At 39.0% G+C, this 8,709-nt stretch overlaps 1 non-coding gene across 1 annotated transcript; it reads right to left on the bottom strand.

The window, feature by feature from the left end:
* Positions 1–2,820: 2,820 nt before the first annotated feature.
* On the bottom strand, positions 2,821–2,927 carry LOC131615301 (small nucleolar RNA R71). Its single transcript, XR_009287723.1, has one exon. It is a non-coding gene; the product is annotated as a small nucleolar RNA R71 (small nucleolar RNA).
* Between the last annotated feature and the right edge of the window lie 5,782 nt (positions 2,928–8,709).

Raw genomic sequence — 8,709 nt, forward strand, 5'->3', positions numbered from 1 at the left:
TATTTACTTTAAAAGATATTCTGAATCAACTTAGACAATGAAACGTTAGGAATAAACGAGTCACTACTTCTAATTGATTTAAGATCAGAACTTCTTATAAAACATTAATCCAATCTCATTTCAGAAGATAGCCATACATAAGATTTTCTCATCTTCTCATTCTGGGCATAAATCCATACTGATATTCTTCAGAATGAACTTAAACCTATCTTCACCCAGGGGTTTTGTAAAGATATCAGCCCACTGATGGTCTGTATCCACAAAGTTTAAAGATAAAACACCCTTCTGAACATAGTCCCTTATGAAATGATGTTTAATCTCAATGTGTTTAGCTTTTGAATGTAAGATAGGATTCTTAGATAAACATATAGCAGAAGTATTATCACAGAAGATAGGAATGTTATTCTCAAATATTTGATAATCTTCTAACTGACTTTTTGATAACACGATTTTATATCGTATATTTAGCTTAAAATCCATAGATATTTATAGCATTTTCCGTTTATTATGTTAATTTATTATGATATTACGCGTGTATTTGCTTTATTTCAGGTTTTACACTTCAATTACGACTATTTGCGAAAAGGAAAGAAAATAGAGCTTAAATGACCAATATTTATGCCTAAAAGACGAAAAAGGAGTGCTGAAGCGAAAGAGGGGTGCAATTAAGGACCCAAAAAGCCCACAAAGGAACAAAATTGCGTAGCCCAAACCATGCAAGCAAGTGGAGACGCACGTCTCCACGTTCTCTTCTGCCACGTCACCAAGAGGAGACGCCCGTCTCCAACTGCCCCTAGATTCTCTCCACTTGAGACGCACGTCTCAAGTCTTCCTGAAGAAACGGAGACGCACGTCTCCACGTCCAAGTCTGTTGGAAGCTCCTCTTTTCACGCAAAGCAACTTCAAAGCCTCGCCTATAAATAGAGCCAGCCACTTCACTTCAATGAGTCCGATTTCCTGCCAACGAAGTGCTGCCGAAATTGTACCGCGAACTGCTTTTTCCCTATTCTGCTTTCATTTAACCGTTTATTTTCTCACAACGATTTCTACACTGGAAATTGTTGTGAACTTTTCGTAGATCTAGCCTTACGTTAGATTTATCGTTTTATTTCCTTGTTTTTATTTTCTGCCATTTAAATTCCGAAGAACGATCCAGCCAACCTGTGGTGGAAGTTCGAGTACTTCAAGATTCAATTCAATTCAGATTTATTTTAATTCAGGTTTATTATTTACCGCCTTTATTTATATTATTATTGCATGATATATTATATGCCAATTAATATGCCTATTAATATGAACCAAATTTATTTATGCATGTTTAACCATATTAATATGTCTGGCTAAATTACTAAAGGTGTCGGTATGTAAAGTAAGTTAACCGTAGGGATCCGAAATAAATTGGCTTAAATTATGTTTTATTAATTATCACTTATTTTTGGTTTATATGTCTAGTTTAATTAGTAAGTCTTAAAACCAATAGAGCGAAAGTTTGAGGGCTTAAGACGGTCAAAGGTTAAAACCAATAGAGCGAAAGTTTGAGGTGTTTAACTGGATAGTAGACATAGGACATTAGTTTTAAGGATGGCGAAAGCGTATTAAAACTAATTGGAACTTATTTATTTTCAAAAATTGTTTTTTACACTCGAGCGGGATGGCGAAAGCATACGTTAGGGGTATTAGCTTGCTCCGAGTCAACAGAGCGAAAGTTTGAGATTAGGAGATTTAAATAGATAACAACCTCGTAAAATAGGCATTTTATTAATTACACTGTTTCCAAAAAGCTCTTCTAAAATCTAATGGGATGGCGAAAGCGTACATTAGGATTAGGATAGTAGTCTGAATCAACAGAGCGAAAGTTTGAGACGAGGATTTTTAATCAATTGGAATTAGTAAAGATTTTTAATTTAATTATGCAAAAGCCAATGGACCTTCGGATTACCTTTAGTTAAACGAAATACATACTGATACCTGTCTTTTATTATTATTCTTTATTTTCTCACAATCACTTTCCCTTAGGAACAATCGAAATTTTAGTACTCCTAGCTTTACATAGTAACCTTAGATAACGGTAGATCGATTCATAGTCCCTGTGGATTCGATATCTTTTAAAACTACACGACACGACTGTGCACTTGCAGTTATCAGATTTATAGACACGTAAAGTCGCGATCAAGTTTTTGGCGCCGTTGCCGGGGACTATTTAAGTCGATATCGTAACTCACTGTTACACCGTAGAGACTAGGACAATTCTTCCCTTTCTTTTTGAACGATTGTATGCCAAATACTCGTTCAGAAGGAGGAGACTTAATACAACGAATTAACGAGATCGAACGTTTCATTAACGTCAAACGTCGAGCTCGCAATCTTCCCGAAGTAGCAGAAATTCCGATTAATCAGGAATTGATTTTTACTGATCAAATCAATCAAATTACCCCGAAGTTAGAGATGGCTGCTATTCGTCCTCTTAGAGACTATGCCGCTCCTTCGCGCGCTGAACCGCACTCAAGTATCGCACCACCTGCGATTGAAGCGAACAATTTCGAACTAAAACCTTCACTGGTCCAAGCTGTTCAACAGAATCAATTCTCTGGAAGCCCTGTAGACGACCCCAATCTCCATTTATCCGTGTTCGTGCAATACGCCGACACTATCAAAGCCAACAACGTTAGTTCCGAAGCTATTCGATTGCGCCTTTTCCCTTTCTCCTTGAGAGATAGAGCGAGAGCGTGGCTTCAATCCCTGCCTTCCAATTCCATAACTACGTGGGACGAATTGAAGAGAGTATTCTTAGCGAGATATTTTCCGCCTAGCAAAACTGCTATGCTTAGAGGTCAAATCAACGGATTTACCCAGAAAGATAACGAATCACTCTTCGAAGCTTGGGAACGTTACAAGGACATGCTTAGAATATGCCCTCATCATGGACTCGAACCATGGCTGATCATCCATACTTTCTATGGTGGTCTCTTATATAACACTAAAATGACTATAGATGCCGCTGCTGGCGGAGCATTAATGGACAAACCCCATGATGAAGCATACAAACTCATAGAGAACATGGCACAAAACCATTACCAATGGGGTGGCGAACGAGCCGCTCTAGAGAAAGCCCAAACCAAAGGAGGAATGTACGAAATAAGTGGTATAGACCGCGTTAACGCTAAAGTAGACGCTTTAACTCAAAAGATCGAGAATTTAACCATCACTCCTTCAGCCACCGCTGCCGCTGTAGCACCTAACTGCGAGATTTGTGGATTGACTGGGCATGTAGTTGCTGAATGCCAACTCTTGACTGGAGTCCCATCTGATCAAGTAAATTACGCTCAAGGAAACCCTTATTCTAACACGTACAACCCTGGATGGAAAAACGACCCGAACTTTTCTTATAAGAACAACAATGCGTTGTACGCGCCTGGACAAGCACCTGCTGTACCACCTGGCTACCAAAAAGCGCCTGTAGCTGCTCAAAACACCCCTAGGAAGTCGAACCTAGAAATCATGATGGAGAACTTCATAGCTTCCCAACAACAAACCAATAAAGACTTCCTGAATCAAAACATCCACAATAGCGAGCAACTAAAACAACTATCGAACAAAGTAGATGCTTTAGCTACGCATAACAAAATGTTAGAAACTCAAATCTCACAAGTGGCTCAACAACAAGCACCTACTGCTGCCCCTGCTGGCACGTTTCCTGCTCAACCTCAACCAAATCCTAAAGGACATGCGAACGCGATAACACTACGAAGTGGAACGAATTACGATGGACCCATAGATCCTAGAACCCAAAACGTACCCATGTCACAACAAGAGCCAAAGGAAACCCAAAAGAAAACAACTGACGAACAAACTGCTAAGACTGATGAGAACAATAACGAAGTGGAACCCGAAAAAGAGAAACCTTATGTTCCACCACCACCTTATAAGCCACCAATTCCTTACCCTCAGAGATTAGCTAAATCAAAAACCGAAGCGCAATTTAAAAGATTTGTAGAACTTCTGAAGCAATTAAACATAACCATACCGTTCACAGAAGCCATAACTGAGATGCCTTCATACGCTAAGTTCTTAAAAGAAATCTTATCAAACAAAAAGAAACTCGAGGATAACGAAACTATAACGCTTACCGCTGAATGTAGCGCTATCATCCAAAACAACATGCCTCCAAAACTGAAAGACCCTGGTAGTTTCTCTATACCCTGCGTAATTGGAAAAACCATCATAGAGAAAGCCTTGTGCGATTTAGGAGCTAGTGTTAGTTTGATGCCTCTTTCGACCTGTAAGAAACTCAACCTAGGTGAGCTTAAAGCAACAAGAATGTCTCTTCAACTAGCAGACCGTTCAGTTAAGTACCCTGTAGGAATGTTAGAGAATATCCCTGTCCGTGTAGGTCAATTCTACATCCCAACTGACTTCATCATTATGGATATCCAGGAAGATTCTAACATCCCGATCATATTAGGAAGACCATTTTTAGCAACCGCTGGTGCAATTATAGATGTAAAGCGAGGAAAGCTTACTTTCGAAGTAGGAGAAGAGAAAATAGAATTTATACTTTCCCAATTCCTAAAAGCACCTTCTATAATTGACACATGCTGTTCTGCTGACATAATCGACGAGTGTGTCAAGGAAATAAAATCCGAACCAAATAAGGAAACCGACATCCTAAGAATTCCTATGCCGCCAATTTTTGAAGATGACAACTGGCGTGAGGAATATCAAGATAACCACCTGAGTGAATGCTTAGCTTTAACTCCTGATCCTATACCTGGACCTAAGAAACCTGCTATAGAGCTGAAGACACTTCCTACCGATCTTAGATATGAGTTTCTAGACGAAGAACTAAACCGACCAGTTATAGTGAACGCCAACTTAGGACGAAGCGAGACTGAAAAATTACTTAATGTCCTAAGAAAATACCCTACCGCTTTAGGATCAAACGTATCAGATCTGAAAGGTATAAGCCCTTCTCTGTGTATGCACCGCATTATGCTCGAAGACGATAGTAAAACCTCTAGGGAACATCAAAGGCGAATAAATCCCATTATGAGCGATGTGGTTAAAAAGGAAATCCAAAAACTGCTAGAAGCCGGAATAATATATCCTATATCCGATAGTAAATGGGTTAGTCCTGTTCACGTCGTACCAAAGAAAGGAGGAGTCACTGTAATCACTAATGCAAAAGGAGAATCTGTAGCACAACGTACCCAAACTGGATGGAGAATGTGCATTGACTATAGGAAGCTAAACAAAGCTACCCGAAAAGACCATTTCCCTTTACCTTTCATAGATCAAATGCTTGAACGCCTAGCTAAACACCCACATTTTTGTTATCTGGATGGATACTCCGGATTTTTCCAAATTCCTATCCACCCTGACGACCAAGAGAAGACCACATTCACCTGCCCTTATGGTACATTCGCTTATAGACGAATGCCTTTTGGACTCTGCAATGCACCCGCGACCTTCCAAAGATGCATGATGGCAATATTTGCCGACTTCCTAGATGGAATAATGGAGGTCTTTATGGACGACTTCTCTGTCTGTGGAGGAAGTTTTGAAACATGTTTAGAAAACCTTGAAATGGTGCTTAAACGATGCGTAAGCGTAAACCTAGTCCTTAATTGGGAAAAATGCCATTTCATGGTTCGACAAGGAATTGTACTTGGACACATCGTATCCGATAGAGGAATCGAAGTTGATAAGGCAAAAATCGAAATTATCGAAAACCTTCAACCTCCCAAAACCGTTAGAGAAATAAGAAGTTTTCTGGGACACGCTGGTTTTTACCGACGCTTCATTAAGGATTTCTCTAAAATAACCAAACCCTTAACTGAATTACTCATGAAAGACGCCGAATTTATTTTCACCGATAAATGCACTGAAGCATTTCAAACACTTAAACGAGCATTAATCTCTGCGCCAATTATGCAACCTCCCGACTGGAATGAGCCTTTCGAAATAATGTGTGACGCAAGTGATTATGCTGTAGGAGCTGTTCTAGGACAAAGAAAGGATAAGAAACTACATGTCATATATTATGCAAGTAGAACCCTAGACGAAGCTCAGATGAATTATGCCACGACAGAAAAAGAATTATTAGCTGTCGTATTCGCATTAGACAAATTCCGTTCTTACCTAGTAGGAGCCAAAATAATCATATACACCGACCATGCTGCCATTAGGTACCTCCTAACCAAAAAGGACGCCAAACCAAGACTTTTGAGATGGATCTTGTTACTGCAAGAATTCGACCTGGAAATTAAAGATAAGAAAGGCACTGAAAATGTCGTAGCAGATCACCTCTCTCGATTGGAAAATCTGAAACCCGAACAAGTACCAATTGACGACGATTTCCCTTATGAAAGACTCATTGCCCAATTAGAAGCAAATGAATTCGAACCGTACCGTCCAAACTCTGAAACCAAGAAATTAGCTGAAATAGCTTTAGCCCGATCTGACGCACCTTGGTATGCAGATTTCGTAAACTACCTAGCTGCTGGTGTGCTTCCTCCTGATCTAAGTTACCAACAGAAGAAGAAATTCTTCCATGACCTAAAACATTACTATTGGGACGACCCACTCTTGTTCAAAAGAGGCCCCGATGGAATCTTTAGACGCTGTGTACCCGAAGAAGAAATAAGAAGCATAATAACACATTGCCATTCCGCACCGTGTGGAGGACACCATAGCACATCTAGAACCTGCGCCAAAATCCTTCAATCTGGACTATTCTGGCCCAACCTATGGAAAGACGTCTATTTTGCTGTACTAAGCTGTGATAGATGCCAACGAACTGGAAACATTTCAAGACGCGATGAAATGCCTCAAAAAGGCATTCTGGAAGTAGAAATATTTGACGTCTGGGGAATAGACTTCATGGGACCGTTTCCATCGTCGTTTGGAAATCAATATATACTCGTAGCTGTCGATTACGTTTCAAAATGGATAGAAGCTATTGCTTCTCCTACAAACGATACACGAGTAGTTATCAAACTTTTCAAAAACGTCATCTTTCCTAGGTTCGGTGTGCCAAGATTGGTAATTAGCGATGGTGGTTCCCATTTCATTTCAAGAATACTTGAGAAACTCCTTCGAAAATATGGGGTAAATCATCGAATAGCCACACCATACCATCCACAAACAAGCGGTCAAGTAGAAGTATCTAACCGCGAAATAAAACAAATATTGGAGAAAACTGTTGCTATATCTAGGAAAGATTGGTCAACCAAGCTAAATGAAGCTTTATGGGCTTATAGGACAGCTTTCAAAACTCCAATAGGAACTACCCCATTCAAACTCGTTTATGGAAAATCATGCCACCTACCGGTAGAGTTAGAACATAAAGCCTACTGGGCTATTAAGAACTTAAACCTAAACTACACTGCCGCTGGTGAGAAACGACTTCTAGACATAAACGAATTAGAAGAACTTAGACAAGACGCTTACGAAAACGCCAAAATCTATAAAGAGCGAACGAAAAAATGGCACGACAAGCGTATATCTAGGAAAAATTTTAGCATAGGCGACAAAGTGCTTTTATTTAATTCTAGACTAAAATTATTTCCTGGTAAGTTACGATCTAGATGGTCTGGCCCTTTCGAAATAACTAACATATTTCCGAGTGGAGCGATAGAAATCAAAGGAGAAACCGTCAAACCTTTTGTCGTAAATGGGCAACGTCTTAAGTATTACCATCATCTCGAATACGATGAAAACATCAAAGTTTTTAAACTTGACGAACTGCCCGCTCTTTCGAAAAAATAGTTTTCTATTTTAAAATCGTCGAGCTTACGACATTAAACAAAGCGCTTGGTGGGAGACAACCCACATTTATTTATTTATTTTATTTTTATTTTATTTTATTTTTAAAATTTTAATTTTTAATTTTCATTTAACTATTCTATTTTTAATTATTCTAGATTTTAATTTTCTTATTATTTTTCATACATCTTATAATAACTATTATAATTATAGCCGCTTTCTTCATTCGAGAAAATACTTCCTTTTTATAATTATAATTATTATTATAACTTGTTTTATTTAATTTTATTTTTAAAATTAACACTAGCCTAGTTCTAACTTAATCTCAATATTTTCAACTTCTAGGTCTTTCATTTAACTACTAACTACGATGCAAGAAGTTGACAATATGGAAGTTGTGTTCCGTGGTAGAGGACAAGAAGCAAGATTTAACAAGCTGGCTGAAAGACACATGGAGTTGACTTGCTATCCTCACCAACCAACTATGGTGAAGCTTGGTATCGAAGAAAGCATCCTACACCTGCTTAACCAAATCGGTTGGACTGGTTCTCACTTGTTCCGCAAGTTTAGCACTTATCGGAAGCTCACCCTGGAATTCTTGAGCTCCCTGACCTATCTTCCAAACTGTGGACAAGGGCTGAAAAAAAGAGTTATTCTCTTTAGACTCTTTGGTATGGAGTTTAATTTCTGCATCCGAGACTTTGCTGAAATGTTAGAACTACCTCATGGACCTGATGCATACGCCCAAGTAGCTGAAGAAAATCTTCCATACTGGGAGTTGGAAAAATACTGGGGCAAGATCACTGGAAACGACAACCCTGAAGAGAATGAATTTCAATCTGAGAACATCCACAATCCTGCTTTCCGCTACTTTCACAAGATCCTCGCTCACTATATTTTTGGCAAGCCTGATAATGTCACTGAAGTTACTAGAGAAGAGCTGTT

Source organism: Vicia villosa, linkage group LG6 (assembly GCF_029867415.1).
Source record: "Vicia villosa cultivar HV-30 ecotype Madison, WI linkage group LG6, Vvil1.0, whole genome shotgun sequence".
NCBI classification, from domain to species: domain Eukaryota; kingdom Viridiplantae; phylum Streptophyta; class Magnoliopsida; order Fabales; family Fabaceae; genus Vicia; species Vicia villosa.